The sequence below is a fragment of the Equus caballus genome, chromosome 23 (genome assembly GCF_041296265.1).
Source record: "Equus caballus isolate H_3958 breed thoroughbred chromosome 23, TB-T2T, whole genome shotgun sequence".
Taxonomy (NCBI): domain Eukaryota; kingdom Metazoa; phylum Chordata; class Mammalia; order Perissodactyla; family Equidae; genus Equus; species Equus caballus.
The window spans coordinates 43059090-43082007 of record NC_091706.1 but is presented as its reverse complement, the minus strand read 5'-3'; the positions used below and the strand labels follow the sequence as shown (position 1 = coordinate 43082007).

The 22918-nt window shown below is 35.3% G+C and overlaps 1 protein-coding gene and 1 long non-coding RNA gene across 45 annotated transcripts in view; one reads left to right on the top strand and one right to left on the bottom strand.

Annotated features, from left to right (window-relative positions):
• The window catches only part of PTPRD (protein tyrosine phosphatase receptor type D), a 2083106-nt gene that overhangs the window by 1292606 nt on the left and 767582 nt on the right, over window positions 1-22918 (top strand). For all 44 annotated transcript variants that reach the window (XM_070248854.1, XM_070248852.1, XM_070248848.1 and 41 more), the window contains one exon: window positions 19209-19268. The gene's annotated coding sequence lies outside the window, so the exon portion shown is untranslated. The remainder of the gene's footprint in view (window positions 1-19208; window positions 19269-22918) is intronic.
• LOC138920447 (uncharacterized) lies at window positions 11955-20603 on the bottom strand. Its single transcript, XR_011431617.1, has 3 exons — window positions 20527-20603; window positions 16124-16236; window positions 11955-12088 (listed from the first exon to the last, which is right to left on the bottom strand). It is a non-coding gene; the product is annotated as an uncharacterized lncRNA (long non-coding RNA).

Here is a 22918-nt window from a genome sequence, read left to right as displayed (position 1 = left end):
TTTTGTAAGTGAATGAATGAATGAATAAAAGAAAGGGTGAATATAAGGTTATATTTTATTGACTTTACAATTACATCAGACAGAAATATCTTTCAACCAGCATAACGATGAAAACTAAAGTCCATAAGTCTAAAAATGCATACTTGGTTTTAGGAAAACTCTGGTTTATGTGATGTTGGATAATACAAAGTAAAGAAAAATCTCTTGATGAAGCTCTATTTTACCCGTTTTTATGGAACAATGATTTACTCAGAATCTGAATTTGGGCATAGCTTTATGATTTTTTTGTTATTATTATTATTATTTAGGAATAATTGAACATGAATCCTGAGCAACGCACTGCCAAGTATTTAGAATTAAATACACGTGACCCCTGCCCATCAAGAATATGAAATGGTCAGAATATTGTTCAGTGCAAACTGCCTAGTTTTTATTTACAGTATTATGCGATTATGTGAAAGGCACTGGTTTGTGTTGTCTGAATTAAATATATTTACTTAATGTTCTAACATGAATACAAAACTTGATTGGAATTCATTTAGAAACAACAAGAATTCTTCCTACCTGCTGTTTCTTAGTTAAGAGAAGAATCAAATTCAATTCAAGAAGATAGTTTTTTTCTTTAATAAGTGATTTATAATTTCACTGGCTCTAATTTACTGTAAGCAAAGCATCAGATTAGTAATGTGTTTAATATGAGTTATTAAGTTCACATTAGACTAAATTGCCACCCCAGAGATCTGCAAAGCTACTCTGAATTAATTTGCATTCTTCAATAGCCACACACTTCACCTTTTCATAAATGTCACGATACTCCAGGATGTATACCCTAACGTGCTTTTCCAAGAACAATAAGTCATCTAATGAACTCTGAAATTCTTTGTTCTGTATATTGTTTTGCAATAATAATAATTTCTAAAATCTAGAAAGGGTTCTTGAAGGTTTCTTTTAGTTGTTTTTATATATATTAGCACAGTGTCCAGGTAATCCATGTCCAAATCCATTTTCACTAAGCTATATCAGAGCAAAAATGTTATGGACTATACTATTTCCAACTTCCTTCAAGGCCACCAATTTAAAACCACCTTTTAATCGACTGATTTAATATTTGGCTCTAAGTATCTCACATAAACATACACAATCGAAACTTTTCATCCGTGATTCTTATCAAAATTGAGCCAGAACTACATAGGGCTTACCTACTCTATAGTAGCAAGCAAGGGGCTTGTGTGTGTTGCCTTTGGAACTTGAGACCAAGACAGTGCTTAGAGGGGAGGAAACTCTTTAAACTGTCTAAACTAGGCTTTGTCAAATATGAATGGATTAAACTAGCTGACTCAGTCTTCTTAATAGAGGATTAACATCATCAAAATTTATGAACTTGATTTTGTAATGATAATTAGAACTCCAAAAAAGCATTAAAAAAATCCAATGACTGTATATAAGAGAAACATGTTTGTAGTGAAAAATGTGTTCACTGGAAGCAGCAAACATATTAACTAATAAAACAGGGCCTGTGCATATTTACTAACCACATTTCTGCAAAGCAGATTTACCAACTCAATTCCCCAAAGCTAAAGAGGGTATCAGGCTGGATTAGAAATCAGAAGTCCCTATTCTTGAACTCACATGATGAACTCACATCTGTTCCCTGATGTACAGCATGAATTTTAGCAGTCATGTAACCACTATTAGTCTGAGTTGACCCAGAAAGGCACTGGATCACTCAGGGCAAATTTCTCAGTGTTCTCAATTTAATCTGATCTCCAAATCAGAGACATATCGTCGCTGTCTTTATCTACACTGTAAATACTAAGAGTTAGTGAGCAGAGAAAGCCAGGTTCTATGGCTTCATTTTCTTTTCTCTGCAATCCTTCTTACATTCTACTTCCAAAGTAATCTTTCTAGAGCTCTTCTCTGAAACAATCATTTTTCTATATAAAAATTTCAATATTTCCAGAGACTCTCTTCTTTGTTTTAAAGCATGTAGTGTCTGAGTCTGTACAAATACTGGCTTGATACATCAGAAACTGAAAAAACATGGAAAGGAGAAAATTTAAATTACTTGTAATCCTATTTGGATTTTAGGGGGAATGTGACTGTGGCAGAGACTGAGAGAATGGATTAAAGGGATGAAAATTTGGGGACAGAACAAATGATTGGAAGGCTTTTACAGCAATCCAGGAAAGATGTAACAAGCACCTGAACTGTAACAGTGAGAGACTGACATTTAAGAGACTGAATTAATGACTATAGGGGAATAGGAAGAAATTATTTTAAGGTTTTTAATTTGAGATAATTGGTAGATGATAATGATGTGAAAAACAGAGACACCGAGATTCCTGTGGGACAAAAGGTAAAGCATAACGGAAAGTGCACGGGTTTCAATGGACTAGGTTTTAGAATGGAATCAAATCCAACTTTTACCAGATATTAGCTGTTTGACCTTGAGTACATGACCTAGCCTTTCAGAATTTCAGAAAAAAGGGGGAAAATACATATCTGACTTTTTAGAATTGTTTTGAAATTAAAACTGGATAAAGTATCTAAAACGCCCAGGCAGTACCTAGCTATTAGTATGATTATTGTTTCTAGACTGAGATGGCAAATAGGCAGCTGGAAATAGATGTCTGGCTCTCAAGAGAGCGATGAAGACTGGAGATGTGAAAATCATTGATGATATAATAGGAGGGTATGAGCTCATCCAGGAATTGGAAGAGAACATGTCTGAGGATAGTACCCTGAAGAAATATCAACATTTAAGGGATGGACGAAAGAAAAGTCAGGAAAGGATTCTTAATTAAATGGATGTAAGAAAGCCAAGCTTCTAAGGTCAAGACCAGAGGGGCCATAAAGTCCCCACATGTGCAGTCGCGATCTGTGCTAATTGAGCACATCTTCCTACAGTCATGATACGCACAGCAGTTTCCAAGATCACTTGACAGGAGCATATTTTCTCAATACAAATGTCACTCATGCTGCTAATTCACACCTGTAAGACAGAAGTCTCAAGGCAACAACCAATGATATGCCATTATTTGCTCCCAATTAGAGAAGATCTTGATTAAGAAAAAGTTAGGAGACTATTGATCAAACTTGCATCTGATATAATGTGGCTTCTTCAAAGTCTGGATTTAATAACTTGTGATGGCTTGCTTTGGAGAATTTTGTGTAAAAAAATTTTTCAAACTGGTGTAACAATAATAGAAGACTGCAAAATAGCTATCAGGGACAGTTTCAATATTTTCTACTCAATATGGAAGATGTTCAGAAGAAAATGGAAAACTTTTAAATACATAGGGATTTTAAAATGAAGTATATACTTAATTTATAACCAGCTTGCACAGGAATTTTTGTCCAGTCTGTAGAAAGATAAGAGAACAATAGATCTGACAATGAGATTTGTGTTGTAATAGACGACAAATTTAGTAGAGTGAAGAGATTCCACCGATATCAATTACTGTTGCTGGAAACTGTCTAAGGTCTCCGAACCCTGATCTCTTTGCAAACATGTTCTTCACATCTGCATACCCTGCTCAACACACTGTTCAAAGTCCATCCAGATGGTATGTCTTCCATAAAGCCTTTTCTGATCTTCCAATTGAAAATGAGCACCTCTTGTGCTGGAATCCACCAATAATTTGCGTACGTCTCTCTGAGTGTGTTCAACACATTCTGCTTCTTTTTCTAATTATAAGTGTTTCATAGTCAAAAAAGTCTTTGGGGGTAAAGACCATACATTATTATGGTCTCTTTGCTGTGTGGCACAGCTCCCAGGTCTGTGTTTTCTACAGGATCAAAAATAAGTAAATATTGGGTACCTGTCATTAAAATGATTTAGTGACTGTGCTATGAATATCACTTCAAAATTAGTCCCTCATCCCAAATAATCAGTTTATTTATATTAATCAGAATTATTTTGTGGAGTATTTTGCAACAAGTAGAACACAACTTTCACATTTAAACGCATTGCTGACATCATAAGACATTTGTTAATTGTTTTTATTGGAAAGAATTTTTTATGTCTCAGAGAATTTCGATGTTTGGATCTAATCATAATCCTATAATAACAAATCAATGCTATTATTGTTTTGAATCACAGTCGCCAACATTGTACTCTATTTGCCTTTGGGTTTTCTATCCTAGTGCCTTATTACTTAAAGACATACTAGTTAATATTTACATTGTTCTTAAGAAGAAGGATCAAAATAAACTTGGAATCAATAGAATTATTGATTTTGAAATTTGCTGCAATCACCTTTACCCAATATAAGTTGTCTAAACAAACATAACCTGCTTTTCTTCTATATGGTAAAAATAGGAAAGACCTTGATACCAAAATGCAAACACAGGAGTTAATTTCAATTTCCCATCTCTCTGTTTCCTTCCATTCAGCATTGCTTTTTAATGCTCCCTATTTTCAACATTTATTTTAGTTTTCTTCTTGAACCTGACATGTGTGTGGTAGAAGCTGACAATTTTATATGTTGCTTACAAAAAAAAGAAGAATGCTTTTCTGAAGATGTCACTGTTTGTAGTTAAATAAGCCACTTTTCATGATAAGAATTTTCTTGTATTTATTCAGAGGTTCTATTCTTTTCCCTTATGACTTGGATAATAGCTCTGCTATTCTAACCCTTCAGTGAAACCATGTTTAGTACACAATTTGAGATATTTGCAGCATACACTGTTCTTCATATGAGAAAAGATGAGCTTTTTAATAATAGCTTCTTTTGAATTAGGAAAGAATTTCTACAATAGAGACGGAAACCACATGAGGAAATGTAATCAATGATGGTTTTGTGTGGGCATTAACAGTTTCTTCGTTCTGAAGGTTTGCAGTTTTGGGGTAGGATAAAGGAACTGCCACCACTATCCAGTCATTATTTCATTCACTGCAAAAGCATTCATGATTATCCAGGGTATTTCTTGATATCTTTTAAAAGACCCATTTTTAGCACACCTTTATCAACTAAAGATATCTTCCATAAAGATTTACAATTGCTTTGCTCAGTGGTATAATGAAAAAATTCATGAAATCTGCAACCAGACAGTCTTGGTTGGATCTTGTGTTACTTTAGGCAAATAGCTTCACTCCCTGAACCTTTGTTCTCTTATCTGTAAAGTCAGGAGGTTGTAAAGTTAAATAAGTCTACATGTATAAGTCTACATATATTGAAATTTTATATATGCAGACTCATATAATCTACTATATATGTAGACTAGTGCCTTGCCCATAAGTGGACCTAAGAAGTGTAAACTGTCTTCATTCTTAGAGATTTAATACCTGCTTGATCCAGATAAACAGGAAAATGCTCATTTTGGAAATTAAGAAGATGCTACAAATAAAGTAGATCATATTCACACTGGATTAAGTGATAAGGAAATATTTTTTCTTATGTAACAAAAAGTCCAGCAATCAGAAAGACTCCCAATGTAGGATATCAGGGTTTCTGCTCAAATTTTCTATGACTCCCTCTTTCTATCCTCCCCTTCATGTTGGATTCTTTGCAAGCTACTTTCCTCATAGTCACAAAATGGCTGCCAGCAGGATCAAGGACAATTCATTTCCTTGATCACAAACAGTGAGAGTCCAAACTGTCCCCCAACCATGGCCTGCTAATCTGTCCTTTAATCTGATTAGGACATCAGACCTCGTGCCCACCACTGAACCAGTAACAACCTTGTGTGGGGTAAATAGGTATCGCCAATTTGCAATCAGAAGCTCAGGTTCCAAGACTTGCTAGACCATACTTCTAAAAAGAAGGAGAGCTGGAATCAGAACACAAGTTTTCTAATGCCAAGTCCAGTGATCATAGCAGGGCCATTCAGTTTTACCACTAGGATTATTAATAAATAAATACATATATAGAGATGTATATGTATACAACTATAGGTATATGTATATATACATTCATTTTAATAAAATCATTTTTGAGACCTTAAGTTACATTGTCATTCATTTTACTTTTTCTTAAAAAGTTGACATGTTTGGCTTAAATGTTCTGCCACTCTATAGTCTTAGCATATTTCTGAAATATTCTTGCAAATGCCATTTAACTAATTTATATTTACCTTTCTAACGCAGTGGCCTGTGACTAAAACTTTCTCTACATTTGAGTTGATCTGGGTCTTATTTATAATATCCTTGTCAGCTTTCACCATTTGTGTTTTGGTTCTGGTCTTCTTGTCTTCATTCCTCTCATTAATGCATTACAGCAGCAAAACACTGCAGGTGAATTCCATAAGCATGGATGTATTTTACAGTCTCTGTTTTCTGGGTGGGGACTCAGGTACATGCCACTGGTATACAGGATGGCAATTGAATTAGTAATTTTACTTAAAGTAAGTAATGGGTATTTTTCACGGTGGAATTTTATACTAGGTCCTTGAATAAGAGAATATACTTAAAGGTCTTCCCTGGTTTCTAAAGTCAATTCTTATCCCAGAAGTAATACATGCATAGCACACAGAGCTCTTCCTTGAGGAATCAGCTTAGTTTTATATATATTGCAAAGTACTCTAGATACAACAGTCAATCATTTCTTGCTCTTTCTCTTCTTACCTGGAAGGATGATATTATGTCTCCTTTTGCACTTATTATCAGGGAAGCCATTCAGATCTTAATCAACTTTCAATCTATGCCTTCTAGATCACACTTGACCTGCTGCCTAACACATATCTTTGGTGCTACATAAATAATCATAAGTTATATCCTCCTTCCATGGCTGAGAAGTTCTCTAAAAACACCCAAGCTACGATGAATCTGGAAGCCAGAGGCCTGACCTTAGAACCAAAGGCAGACCTCCCATAATGAAATACAGATAGGAACCGATTAAGATGTTCTGTCCATCTACCTCCAGTCATTTGAATCTATACTGTATCTAGTCATCTATCCAGAGGGGCAAATCAGCTACTTTTCATTCAGATAGGACACTGTTTATGGACACCCTCAGCCTAATGGAATCAGAAAGTTTCTGTCCAGTTCATTTTTGTTGTAGTACATGTAGGAATTTGAGACTAGGTTAAAACTAACTCCATATGTTTGCATTTGGGCCATTTCCCTCAGTAACTCTATCCCATTGAAGTACAAAATCTTAAGCATTCCAAGTTAAGTTACTAAAAATATTTAAGGAGAAGAAATTAACTAAAATTCTCAAGACTGGCTTTATTCAGAGCAAGAGAAAACTAAAATGTTATGTTTCCACATGTCAGTGTCTACCCGCAGCTTTGTCTATCCTAAAAGATTTTTAACTTCTAAGTGGTTCCATGTTTACTAAATGAATAAAAGAAAGACAAATTAAAAGAAAAAAATAATTTAAACCTATTTGACAAAGAGATACAAAACTACCAACGTGAGAGCTAATTTCCAGTGAAATTTTAAATGGATACTTATGGACGGGTAGAAGAATTAACAAAATTCATATTCTAAGGTTGCTTTGCCTTTATGGTGTCTGTTTTCAACCTAGCTGATTGTGTGTGTATTTTTATACCCTAAAAAATGCCCACTGGAAACTGTGGAAGATTGAAGAAATATAAAGCCACAAATCTAAGTGAAATTAAAATAATAGCTAAATTTAACCATATATAAGAAAAAGAATATTTATAACTAAAAATACAAGCAAACCTAAATGCATGCTTTTACTCCCTTGTACAAAGTCAGAGATTCCTAGTAGTCTTCCTGTGTTCTTGCACTGAGCAGCATTTAGTTGATTAGTCCTTGCCCGAGTTCTAAGAAATTCCAGTATCAGAAATCTTGATGCTATGCAGTTCCCTACTCCTTATCTGATAGAGTGGTGAGCTGATTTTTTCCTGAAGCTTGCCTGGGCTGAGGCTACGAAAAAGAAGAAATAAAACAAGTAGACATAGACAAACGGAACATTCATTCATTCAATAACCATTTAACATGAAAGGAGTGGTGACAGGAAAAGGAAGTCAAAGAAGAATGAAAGATTAGTTCAGCAGAGAAGAAAAATAATGACATGTGGAGACAAGAGAGATTGGGATTAGAATCCTAGACCTGTCTGACTTTAGAGCCAATGTACTTAATCACTACCTTATAAAAGAAAGTAGGTATGAACAAATATTGGTGCATTAAGAGATAAGCTTCTTCATTAAACTATAATGTGCATAAAGGTAGAGACACTGCATTTTTCATTTCTGATTTTTCCAGATTAACCAGATCAGTGACTTGCCTGCAGTGATGGTTAATAAATACTGAATGATCAGTTAGATGGTGATGGATGAACTGACCGGTAGAATCCAAAGTTCGCACTTGCTCAGCGTCATGACTGTTGGATGTAATTTCACTGTGTCCCAGAAGTAGGAAGAAACCTTAAAATGTTAGTAATAGCAATTATTCAGCTTTTGGATTGAACCACAGGCTTCCACATATATATTCTTAAAGGGAGATCATGATCTTGTTTTTCACATGAGAACATGGAAGTTCAGATATGTTAAGTCCTCACCCAAAATCACGTAACTAACAAGTGACTACACAGGGGCTAGCGTCTTTGCCTTCCCATCTTTCAGTTCAATGGACTATTCTCCAAATTATACAGGCTTTTTTAAATAATTTCCCAAAATAATTTAGGTAAAGGAAGGAAATTTCAGAATGTTCAAAATGTTTTTCTTACATTTTCTAAATATCAGCATTTGTGAAACATTTCTAATTAACTATTCATGGTGAAACTATGACCTACCAGCAACAGTGTTTCCAGCACCACTGTTTAGGTAATTGTTGTCTCTTGCCCTTGACAGCCTATAGCTGGTTCAGTTGCTCAGCACTGTGAAGAATTTACAGCTCATGACTATTTTTAAAAGTTATCTTTGTGTGCATACTTTTTTTTTGCATTTAAATTATGTTGAGGAAAACTGCTAATATCTAACTAAAAGCAATAATATCATAAACTCTTTGAAAGAGGTGAATGCTCCATTCAGATGAAAGATTTCAAGTTGAGTGATAATTGAGAAAAAAATCCGTATCTTAATGAAAAATCCCAAGACTGCAAAAGCTCATATTAATTATGAACCGAATGAGACACATTCTGAAACAGAGGCTAACATAATTCTTACATAATCCCTTAGAAATATGTCTTACTATTGGCCCACCAGAAATATGACCTATTGGCCTGTAGTTGGGTTAAACTTGATATTCTATTGATAACAAACACTGAGCTCCTATCACCCAAAGCCTCTTCCATCTTTCACAGGATCAGTTCTTCTTTCCATACACAGAATATTCTGATTCATTTTGCAAACCTGAACTTTAAACTAAACTTTCTTTGTGAATTACTTGAGCAGCATTGTGAAATTGACCTTCAGTGTAAATTACGCTTATCTCAGACCTAAAGATTGCATAGATATGAGTACTATCACAGGTTAGCCTAATGATTTATTTACTTGAAAAAGCTGTATATATACATGTATCTATACACATAAGTATACACATATATAAACATTATATGTCAATTATCTAGCATAATTGTGATACCTAGAGTTCATCGAGTTAGATTGGTCCTTGATAATATTATTCAACTAATTCATTTGGTAGAATGAGAAAACTAAAACGAAAAAAGTTTCATTGATTTACTAAAAATGCCTATTTGATAAGCTACAGAACCCATACTAGAACCCACGTGTTTAGATGTCCATTGATACATTTTATTCCTTATCGCCCTTCAATAATATGCAATATATATATATAATATTGGGAAATATTATACAAATGCTTTCATAACCAATGTCCCACTAAGGCTCTGGATCCCAGCATCTACTTCATTAAGTGAAATCAAACCCATATAAGTCAACTGACAAGCTGCTCACCTCTTGTGTGTCTTGACACATTCCTCTTGTCTGTGCCTACTTGACAGAGCAATATTAAAATATTTATACAAGTTTACAAAACCAAAAGAGATTATATGTTATGTTATTATTCTTTTAAACTAGACTTAAAATAACATAATTATCATTTTCATATGTGGCTTTTCCCTCTGGATATGATTTTTAAAGATTGTATCTGACCTTGAATAAAGCAATATTCATGACCTCAATCCATTACTGCAAATATCAGCCATATTTATCAGGCTGTGGATTTTAATTTAGCATAATTTGGGACCAAAAAAAACATAAAAAAACATGAGCTGGTCACTCATAATTATTTATTTACATCTCACAAAAGGTTTGTCTATGGAATTTCATACTCAGGTCATATGCCTTTAAATAGACAGGCAAAACGGGAATAGAACATTCTGTTGACAGGTAAATGTGAATCAATCTGGTTTCATTCAAAGAAAATAATCAAGCTCTTTTCAAACAATATAAAATGCAAAATGATTGCCTGTTGGAGAGGAGGGGGCCTTATCAGCTTCTCTTCTTAGAGAAATGATTGCCGTATTTTACCTAGAGGAGCATATGCTTCAGCTTATCTTGTGACTTCTCTGCAGTCTCCGATATTTATTAACAGTTGATTTTCTGTCTTTGCTCTCCTTCCCTTCTTCCCTCCTCCAGCGTAAATTAGTTTCCCCAAATCTACATCTAGCCTTCATTTTCTTATCAGTCTTGCAAAAAGCATGATTATTTCATTATTGGTTTTGAAGTGTCTTTCATATTAAGTTGTGCAGCTCTGGTTTCAGGCAGACATTGAACAGACTCTCTATCTGTTTTATTCTTTGTCTCATCATCTTAATCAAAGTCCCCTGAGACTGAGTCTTTAGTAACAAACAAGAATAAAGGGAAATTATGAATTGTTGCTTCCACAGAAAAGGCAGTATTCATCAGGAATTCCTGGTGGGATTCAAACAAGGTAGACTTCAAACATGTGAAAACAATGATATTCACCTCTGAAAAACCCTTTCATAACTAGGATACCTGTCTTTCAAGTCTCTTTTTAGACTGATACCTAAGCAGGGTCTCTCTTTTGGAGCTCAAGCTTTGCTAGTGGAAGATTTTTCAGCATATGTTTATCTTTTTCATATAATAATTGCATTCCTGCTTTCTGCCAGATATTTCATAATTTTTTTCTTACAGCCTTTTTCATCTTTGCTGTATAGAATTTAACATTAACTCTCTGATTTACTGAACAGACATTGTCCTGGATTCCTGATATTGAACAGCTATGGGAGAAGTATAGGTGTCATGCCCTCATTTTTAGATTCAGATGATTCAAAATAGCCTGACAGCCCGAGTCTCACACTGTCCCTGCACTCCTTTGATCACATTTTGATAAATTTTTCAGAAGCAGTATAGGAATTGGGTTAGCTATTTAAGTAGAAGTCAGCTTACGTTGGGGCAACATGAAAATGGTCTAATATAACCTATGTTCCTCCCTAATGAACAAATCAAGTTTTCTGTTATCTACAAAAATCAAAGAGAGCCAAAATACCTAAATTCCTAATTCCTCAATACTAATCACTATTATACGTTTAATGACATCTTATTTACATTTAGAAGTCCTTGCTCACATCTATGTATTTTTTATATAATTAATTGATTCCAATAACTAAAGTATGAATTTGATTCTTATATGGCTTTGGGCTCTTATATCCACTAGTAACTTATAGCCATGTTATAATGCTGCAATAAATAAAGAAATAAAATGTTGCCTTCAACTTCAGATATGGTTCTCATCAGGCATCTCTGACATAATGTTAAATGTATTTGCCCTATTGCTATAGTGTACTTAGATAGGGAAATACAGAATGTGTTAGTTATCTATTACTCTGTAACAAATTATCCCAAAACATAGCAGCTTGAAGCCACAAATTTTTATTATCTCATAGTTTCTGTGGGTCTTGAATCAAGGTGGTATGGTTGGATGCCTCTGGCTTAGGATCTGTCACAAAACTGAAATCAAGGTATCAGCCAAGACTGGGGTCATTTCAAGAACTAAATGGAAGAGGATACACTTCCGAGTGCACTCACATGGCTTATGGTGGGGTCTGAAGATCCATTTTCAAGCTCATTCACTGACTGTTGACAAGCCTCATGTACTCTCTGGTATAAGCCAGAGATGTTAATGCCTTGCCATGTAGATCTTTCCATAGGTCTACGCACCACATGGCAGCTTGCTTTCCCCAGGTCAAGGGCTCTAAGAAAGAAAGAGTGAGAGAATATGAGCAAAAAGGAAGCCACAGTCTTTTTAAAGTCTAATTTCATCAGCAACATCCCATCACTTTGGCAGCATCCTTTTTGTTAGAAGCAAGTCACTAGGTCTAGCCCACACTCATGCTGAGGGAATTACACGGTGCATAAATGCCAGGAGGTGGGGATCTTTGAGATCCATTTTAGAAGCTGTCTACCGCACTCCACCCTTTGGCCCCCACTGGTTCATATCCCTCCAATGTACAAAAAAGGCTCACTCTCCCAGAGTCCACAAAGTCTCATCCCATCACAGTATGTCAGGACATGCTAGGTTATACTGCAGTAACAACTCTAAAATCTTGTTGACTTAAAACAGCATAGTTTTATTTCTCAGTCATACTGCACACCCAACATGGATTGGCTAGGGATTCCTCTCATGTTGTCCTCACTCAAGGAATCTCCAAGATCACTGGGGCTGGAGGGAGGAGAGAGCAAATTGTTCACCAGCTGTTAAAGGCTTCTTTGTGGAAGTGATCTGTGTTACTTCTGCTCAAAGAACAGGGCCACACTAATTTGAAGGGTACAAGGAAGTACATCTCTGAAAAAAATAGCAACATAAATATCAAGGAACAGCCCAAAAGGCGAACATAATGGGTAAAGTCATATATTTCACTTCTAACTACTTACTTACCAAAATGATTATAGGCCAAATTGATGATACATTTAACTCATTCCAAGTATTTACTGTTACATGCTGGGCTTATGAGAAATACTAAGAACTCAGAGCAGAGGAAAAAGCAGTCCCTACCTTCTGGTTTCTCAATATAGTGGGTAAAGAGACAAGTACATAGATAATTAGAAAGTAGACATCATTATAAAATGTTGTTTAAGATGTAATAGAGGCATCTAATGCAGACTTGAAGGGAGAGGAGATGAGAGAGGACATCGTGGGGTAGACGAACTCTCATGAGTTCTAATAGATGCGTAGAAATAGGACGGGTAAAAAAAGTCAAGAGAGAAATTTTTCAACTTTTCTTTAATAAAATGAATTTATGATGATTATCCTCTAGGTCAAAAGGCCTGATTCTTCTGCATCTGCAGTTAACTACTGCCTTAGCCTGATCAAATAACTTGGCAACTCTACGTCTAGACTTCCTCATCTGTGAAATGAGAAAGTTTAATTAGATGTTGTCCAAGACCTTATCCAACTATAAAATTCTGTGATTATTCCTGACTCTAGAGGGTATTTATTTAAAGTGCCTACTATAGGATAATTATAAAATAATTACCTTATAAAACAATCACTTACTAAAACAGTTCAGTAAACATCTATGGGAAATTTCTATATCTGCAAATACTGGAATTGTATTCGCAGCCCTTCTGAGACACAATATGTTCAAAACTGATCACAAAAAGAAGATGCAGTTTATAGTAGATTGATATGAAGTAATTCTTCATGGCGAACTTCTACTCTGTGGCATTTTTCACCTTTGATCTACCACCCCCGACATTTCTAATGATTCTTATATATGAAGAGACTCTTTATGCTTTCATATATAAGGAGACTTTATATGTTTGTTTTGTTTATTTGCTTGTGAAAAGACTCCAGTCGTTTCCCCCACCCCACACAGAATTTATTTTGCACTGAAATTCTGTTGCCAGGTTGATTTCTACCTTCATAACTCCACTGAAGTCCATGCTCTTGATTCCACTCCCCAGCCCTTCGTGGATCCCCCTACTTCCAGGGAAAGTCCTTGGCAGCGACGATTTAAGTCTTCACTGCTCACAGCACAACCGTCATTCTCATACCAGCCAACTGAATCCTGGGTCAGGAGTCTTCCATTTCCACTGCAAGCCTTCATTACCCCTCTCTTCCTTCTCTATTCTAACCTAGGCTTTCAAAGTAAATACCCCTACCAAGTATTGGCAAAGACGTGATACAACAGGAACACATATATTTCAGGGGAGTATAATTGCTACAACCACTTTGGAAAACAGTTTGGCATTATCTGCTGAAGTTGAACATATGCCTACCAGATGATCCTGCAATTCCACTCTTCATTATATACAACATATGGACCAAGAAATATCTACAAGGATGTTTATTGCAGCATTAACTGTAATTGCTCTAAACTGAATATGACCCAATGTCCATCAGCAATAGAATGGATATATAATGTGAGGTATATTCATATGATATTTGATAAATTGCCACATAAATGAAACCAAGAAGTATAATGTGAAGTAAAGAAGCCAGACACGAAGTAATACGTAATTGTGATTATATTTATATAATGTTCAAGGCAGCTATAACTATAGGGCTAGAAATCAAGATAATGTCTGTTTACCTTTGACAAAGAGGGAGGAATGGAATTGGGAGGGAGCTTGAGGTTTCTGTAACACTAGAAATGTTCTATATTTTGACCTGGGTGGTGGTTGCCCTGGTGTTTGCTTTTGTGTGATTCATTGTCTATGCACTTTTCTATAAGTGTTCTGTACTTTGACTTTATAAAAAATATTTAAAAGGTACATGGGTTTCCAAGAAGTCCTGCTTGTTTTTTTAAAGAGACCCTGTGGAAATATACGCACAATCCAAAATAAAGACCCCATAAATCCTCATTCTTTAGCGATGAGAGGCACAACTGATATCCCAGTTTGTATATCCTTTTCCAGATGTGTGATGACAATCTTATACTCCAGTAACCTTCATCATTGTAGACTATTTTTCCTACGTTTCTGTGTCAGCTGCAATATGGTTTAAGGTAGGATTTGTTATTGTTGTTGTTCAGTTAATAAAACTCCGAAAGACTCATTCTACTTAAGGGAGAGAAAAAGAACAATGTTAGAGAAGGAACAAAAAAAAGGAAACAAATATATAGAGAGAGGGAGAAGGGTGGAAGAGGGAGGAAGAAGGGGAGGAAGGAAGAAGGAAGGACGAAAGGAGCAAAGATGTCGCTTAAGGGGTCTAACATGTTTGGCAGAACAAAACTTAAAAATCTACTTTCTTCCTCATCCATCCTGGTTTCCTACTGGAAAACCTACAAATGAAATGAGGACTTGATGATTTTGCAAAACAGATACCTTTAGGTATTTCATATTTTTATTTTTTCCTGGATGTTTGCTTACCTACCATTGCTTGTCTAGTATAAACCTGAATCTATGGAAACATGAGAACAATGACTAAAGAAAAACATGTGCAAACAATTCTAAATAAAAGCGAATGAAAGCCTCCTAATGAAGTCTCTTTAATACGTAATTTTAAACCACTTTACGGGGTCATAGTTGCTTGTGCTAATGTAGAATCTGATTTAAAACGACCTGCTATTTTGATAATCAGATTTTTTTTTTTTTTTTTTGGTGCTTTAGAATAGGGTTAGCAGCAGAAAGAAACTTTATATGAAGTAAATTTTTTTGTAATTTAAATAAAGTTGTAAAAAGCATCACACTATACGTATAAATTAAATTCCAGCTTTCTGTTGAAATATCTTTTTTTAGGTTTGAAATGTTTTAATTAAAATATGCCTATTACATTTAATAGAGTCATGAGTCATTAATGAAACTTGGAATTTTTACATTATAACAGAAGGGTTACCATACAGCAAAGATAAAAAACTATAGTGAGGAAGTCCAAAGTATTTTTTATGGGTCAAAATGTGAAATATACATGATTTGACTCTAGCTAACTCTATTTAAAAAATAAAATAGATGGTATTCTTCTGACGTAAAACACACTAAATGAAGGGCTGTTTATGAGATGTTTGTTACTTCTGTGGGTAAAAAAAAAAAATTGAGTTTATGACCAAAGTAAATGGAAAGCTTCAAAACTTCTTAGAACCATTTTCCATGCACATCTGGAAATACTACAGCTGCATCAGGCCAGATCATACCTCACCATGGACAGTTCTGCTCTGGAAAGTTATTGACTGTCGCTCTTACAGTTTCCTCAACCACAACAATTAGTCAAAACTTTGGCAGAAAGCATGGAAATGAAAGAACCTGTCCCATTGCACCAGTTCCCTTCTTATTTGTTTCATTCTCTTACCCACATCAGGAATGTTCTATGAGCTGGAGTGTGCTGCTTCCTTGGCTAAATCAATTGCTGAAATTCCATTTTCTCCTGCTTATGAGAAGTTATGATCCTGTTTTTTCCTCGATCTTCAGAAGAGAAAACAAAATTGAGACATTAAGAATTTGCACTCTGACCACTGTAGGAAGCTCAGTTGACCTAAACATGAAGCATGACTTAGAAAGAATTGAATTCTTTCTATTTCAGGTTGATTTTAAATACTTTCTATTGTCTCCTCTGCTACATCAACAGGTCATTGGGTTGATATTTGTAGTCAGAAAGGAAAAGTAGTGCTGAGACGATCTGAGAAGCAGAAGAGTTGTCTTCATGTCTATGAAAACTTGAAGACATGGCTTCAACTGGCAAATCCAATGTGCCTTTGCCTGACACTAAAGAGACAGGTGCCTTACCAGGGTAAATTATGTATTAACATGGATGTGAGTGAACTACAAATTTTTAAAGCTACCATAAAATCTAGCCTAAAGGTGCTGTTCAGCAATATTATAAATGAGTTGTGGCACAGAGCTTGAGGATTTTTACTTCGGGATAAAAGCAAGTTGCACGTCTGGCAGAAAAAGCTTCCTCTTTGTTCTTCAGAAAAGAAGCAAGGAGATCTGACCATCTCCACTATGTTTTCCTTACTTAAATAGGGCTCAAAGTAAAGGAAGTTTGTGTTTGAAAGTTAAGTTCTGCCAAACAGGACTAAATTTAACTAGCAAGTGGATGATCGTAAAGAGACAGATGGGTGAGATTTATGAAGAGACCTTTTGGAAGTGGCCTCAAACAGGTGGTTGCCCAAAAGGAGTCAGTGCACACAGTGTTTTTGGCTGTAGGAGGAAGGAGAGAGAAAGGTGTTGGCAATAAATACAGGAATGCATGCTGACTGAGATTTGATATTGCTTGTCTCCATTTTTGACTAAACTTCAAAAGTTATTTCATTGTACTATGAGAAGAGCAGAAGGTCTTGGGTTCTGTGATTGGTTATTGTTTTGAAAAGGAAAGAAAATTACCTTTCATTTTCTCTTCTTTGCCACTCAACCCCCAGTGGAAGTTCGAAGGACCTTCCAAATCACAGCAGATGCAGCAAGGAGCTTTTGAGTGTGTTACCTCTGACTAAGGTTTTGCAATGATCTCACCGTCTTACCAAAAACCACAAATAGATGCCTACAAACACATTTTTGCAAAAATGTTTCAATGTTTCCACTTGCTTTGAACTTCTAAGCAAAATCAGATTTTACCTTTAAGGTATTTGCCAAAAAGTATTTTGAAGCATGTGCTAGATGAAGCCGTGCATTTCCCCCCAAAGAATAAGTGTATTTAGAATAACATTTTCTGTGAAATTTTCATGGTACATTTTATCACATAAAATTCAAGTTATTAAGAAATATAGAGAGATGGTCATTAAGTGCCATATACTATGTCAGGGGCTTGGCTAAAAGCCACAACAAAACAAAACCAGTCGCTGTGGGAGTACTGAAATTTACAACCTAGTGGAGGAGATCAAACAGATGGAACAATCCTAGTCTGGGTAGGCTAAGTGCTGTAACAAACACCCATTCTTTTTTTTTTCCTGAGGAAGATTAGCCCTGAGCTAACATCTGTACCAATCTTCCTCCACTCTATATGTGGGTGTCTGCCACAGAATGGCCGATAAGTGATGTAGGTCCACGCCTGGGATCTGAACCCATGAACTTGGGCCTCTACAGTGGAGTGCACCAAACTTAACCACTATGCCAAGGGGCTGGCCCCAAACACCCAATATTTTAATGGCATAAAGAACTGAAATTTAACTCTCATTTACATAAAACTCCAGTGTCAATAGATGTTCCTAGTCAGGGTGGGATGAAGGATGGTCATCTATGTAACACTCTAGTATGAATAGACTCTATTAGTGGGGTTGAGGGTAATGCTGAAAGCTGTGGCTGTAGGACCATGCTCTTTCTGTCTTATACATCTTTCCTCTTCTAGGTCCTCAGAGATTCTACCTGTAGTGAGGGAATGTAGAACAAAGGATCATGTATGAGATGGTTTTAAGGCCAGGCCTGATAGTGGCACTATTTGGATCTAGCCATATTCCACTGTGAAGAATTCAGTCACATGCCCACATCTCTCTGCAAAATGTAGTCTGGCTCTGTAACAGGAGGAAAAGGGAACTAGTTTGGTGAACAAGTAGCCAGTTTCTGTAATACAAGGTAATGTGATGAACTGTGATAAGGAAGAGCACAGAGCTATTGGGTCATCTGGGAGATACATCTAAGTCAAACTTGGAGGGGGCAGGATGTCAAGGAAGGCTTTCTGCATGAGATAACCACTTCCTTGGGAATTGAAAGAGAAATAAGAGTTGAAGGTGTGAAAAACCCTTGAGAAGGAAGTGGTCTAGACAGAAGGAAAAAATTCTGAAAGCCTGAATCAAGATAGATTTTAGACTTTATAAAATGATTCTATTAAGGAATTAAGACAAAGTGCCTTTTTCTATGTTTTAGAGATGTGGATTTTAAAAAAAATTAGTAATGAGATTCTTTTACATGAATGTAATGCTTATAAATTTAGAGTTCTTCCATGCTAGCTAGTCCCAGGATGAATATAACAGACAAGGATTTGCTTTAGCTTGGCCACCAGGGTTTAAATGATCCCCTTAACAACTTAGGGGGCATCTAGCTCCATAAAGTCCAAATGATGAGAATTTGGAAATGCATTGTGTAATCTCAGAAAGCAACCAACTAAGGAATTGTGTAGCCTTGATGAAATAGGTGGAGTAAGAGGACAATTTAATCATTTTATGTTAGACATGATAGTCTGAGTTAAAAATTTTAAGGAATAATCAATATTTACTGCTTTACAGCAACAAAAGAAATTTCCATGTTGATTTTTGGCATTTCACTGTTTCAATTAAAGATTATATCACATAAAATTGATACTGGCTTCTCATTAACCCTCTTGCTCTTTCTCCTCTCTGTTTCAATCCCCCTAAAAAAGGGATGGCAGAAATACCATATTTTGAAGATAATTCAGGGTTTGAAATATTTTTTAAATGAATTCTGATTTTTATCTTTCTAATTAGGTTTTGAACTTCTTGAGGCCAGGAACTGTGTTTGAAAGCACCTACAGTGGCTAACATAAGGTAAGTCTACCAAACATCTTAACTCCTTCCCTTCTTTGAGTCCTAACACCTAATAGAGTGCCTGATACATAGATGGCACTCAATAAATATTGGTTAGGATGGATGGATGAATGGAATATTCAAACATTGTATTCTATTCACCTGCTATTCCTCTTAGAATATGCTAAGATTGAGTTGTTCTTTACTATGAATGATGAGTTTTCCTTTTATAAGTAAAATTACAACATACTCAAACATTACTCAAAACAATGGAACAACTAGGAAAGTATCTGTCAATGAGGGATTTCTTTTTCAGTTCTGAATCACGGATGATGTTAGTCAGCAATGTGGGGGAAATCTAACAATGGGTTAATATTTTGAACTGGAGCAGCAGATGCCTATAGATTTAAATGTTGATTGAATTTAGCTGCTGCTGCCATGAAATTGTTAGCCCTCAGCAGTGGTCTTGGCTACATTCTTTATTTTTGTTCTTCTGGAAGCTACAAAGCTATTTATTGTTAATGAGGGAATAAAGTGAGAAAACAGATTAGCAAATAGATTAGCAAATTTTTCAATGTCTAATCTCTGTTAAACAATAACAAGTTATCATGTAATGCATTGAGTTCTCACTACTTTGCTACAAAATTTTTGCTATTAAGACAGCTTTGTTACCTTACATATTCTTTCTCTGATATAAACATTTCATCTATTATAATAATACTTTTTGATAAAATTCTCTACCAAGTACATATTTTCTTGTCCATTGCAACTTACTAGGGTGCTTCTAATCTTAAAATGATACTTCTTTGCAATAAATAACTCCTATGCTCTCTAAGATATTTGACCTATTGGCATATCATTTAAAACTTTTATCTAGTATAAATCTGTGATGAATTATAAAATAAACATGATTTTTCATTGATGTTTCTAAATACAAATTTTGACAATAAAGTTTAAAAGTTCTTTAGCAAGCTCAGATACTTTTATCAACTAAAAATTTTGCATTTTCACCTTAAAGGAGGAATACCTCCTCCCATATTCTCCATCAACCTCATTTGGGGTTGATGCTTCTTAAGACTCTAAGAAAAAGAAAAATATCTGTGTATAGAAAAGGTACACAAAGGCCTTTCGGAAGCCAAGCTGGCACTGTAGTCAAATGAGATGAGAGTTAAACAAGAGAGATGGAGATTGTAGTAAATTTGTTTCAGCTCTCAGTCTGTTTTGCCTTCGGTGCCTCATTGTTGCAATTTTATATCCACTGTATTAAGATTCAGCTCACCTTCGCCATAAAGCTTTCTTGGATACCCACAGTCAGAATGATGTCTTTTTCTTCTGAACTCCTATGTGCCTTTGTTCATAACTCTCTTATGATACTAATCATTCTGCTTTATGGTTCAGCAATTTGTATAGAATCAGTTCCCATTTTCTGAGCACATTATGTTCCAGAGTTAATTTAAAAACCAGTTGTTTGGGAATCCGAAGTACTTATTAGTTCCCATAGAACTAATAATAGAAATGATGTTCTTATTTTCTTTTAAGTTCTATTGCTGTCTGATCTAGTGCCAATAGAAATATTTCAAATATACTTCCAATTATGACATTGCTTCTTCAGAACCAATCAATTCTATTCTAAGGGGAAAATTGCATTGATCCTAACCTAGACTTGCCTAGATTCTCTGCTCCTTACTAGCTGTTTGATTTTAGGCAATCTATTCAAATACGTGTATTTGACATTTCTTATCTGTAAAATGGAGATAATAGAACCTACTGCTTATGGCTGTTGTGAAGATTAAATTTCATATATGAAAAGTGCTTTAGAACAGTACCTGACATATTGTAGTGGTTATATGGGTTAGCCTATAGATGTTAATCACGTTATTTTCATTCAATCTTGGAGTATCAGGAACTTATCTGCCCACATATAGGCGTGTTTGAAAGTGGAAGTAGGCAATAAATTTTAGAAGTTCACCTTCTGGAGATAGGATAGATACTTGAATCACAGAAACATAGTGTCTCATGGTCAGAAAGAGCATAAACAACTACCTCTTCTATAAAATGCAGATCAAATGGTTTCTTGGTATTCCTGTATCTCCAAGATGAGTAAAAAGTGGAAACGAAACACTGTAATTATCTTCATCTCATCACAGAAATGAAATGGAGGTAAAAATAACAATGATTATCATTGATATGATTTATCGAGCCCTTAAGATGTGCCAAACATGAAGTGACGGGCTTTACATGTTATCCTCATAGCCTCTTCTTTAAACTGGTGGTCAAGCAGGTAAAAATCTTTCATGGCTAAAAACAATTAGAGCTAGAATCCAAACTCCAAACTTTCTGACCTTTAAATCTTATAATATTTCCACTCTACTAAAGACAGCACTCTGAGCCAGAGTATATTTTTCAGATTAATATTTTACATATTCAATATTCCAAGTATTTTTTTCAGATTAATATTTTACACATTCTAATGTCTTTTTAGGGGCTGTTCCGCCCCTTAACAAATTTACCTAGTTCTTTCTAATCCTGCCTTCTCCATATTGTCTGCAAAAATATAAGACGTTTTGTCAAACAATTGGGTGAAGGCTAGCACTCTTTATTTCAGGCATTATATTTGATCAGTATTTCCCAAATTGTCTTCTCCATTTATCTAAGATCACAAGCTCACTAGCAGTGTTGCTTTAGGGCATTGCATTAGAAATTTTTCTTTCCCTTTGTAGTCCATGAATGTTATATAATCAGGCTTAAATGTAAGCATATAACTCTAACACATTACAAAATATGGAACTTTTTAATCTTGCCAAAGGAAAGACAGCTTTCTTATTTAATAAAGCCTTCATCCCTTAAATATATTCAACCTTTATTTTTGATATGCATATTATGTGCAAAGCACATTGCACTCATCTCTTATTCTCTTGTCACAGTAAACCTCTGAGGTCTGTACTTTAATTATCTCCATGTTAGGATGAGGGACCTGAGAACTGGAGAAACTAAAGTATCTTACCCAAAGTCACACAAGTAGTACTAGCATCAGAATTCTAACCCCGTGGAACTCCAGAGACAACCACCGCCACTATGTCTTGAAATCATCCTGATTGCTTTGAGTTAAGAGAACCAAAACCCTGTAACTAGATGGCAGAATCATGAGGCTTCCACTCTTTTGCCAGTTCCTCCTTAAGTCTCTAGATCGTGAACCTTTGGAAAGGAGGGTCTATGTCTTCTTATTCATCTTTAATAGCCCTCACAATATCTAAAAGAGTGCCTTGACTCGATGAACATTTAATAAATTACTGATTGAGAACATTTTGGGATATCTAAGATACTGTTAATGATGACTATACTATTCTGTAATTAAAATTTCAAAACCTTCTGCTCTAGGGTCATTGACCAAGTTTAGTCAATTTGGTTAAATGAGCTTTCTTCTTCACGCAATTGTCAGTGTCCCTTTTCCTAATTGGATCAAGCTAATGCTAGCCAGAAACTGTTAAATGTCTAAATGTGGAAATTCACAAATATGCATGGTGAACATAATATTACTGTGGATTCTATAGCCAAGTGCTTTGCTTATTTTGGCAAGTGGAATTTAGTTTCTTGTGAATGATAACATTTGATTATTTGCTACACAGTACCATATTTTAATATAAGGACCAATGCCAATGCCTGTAAATATT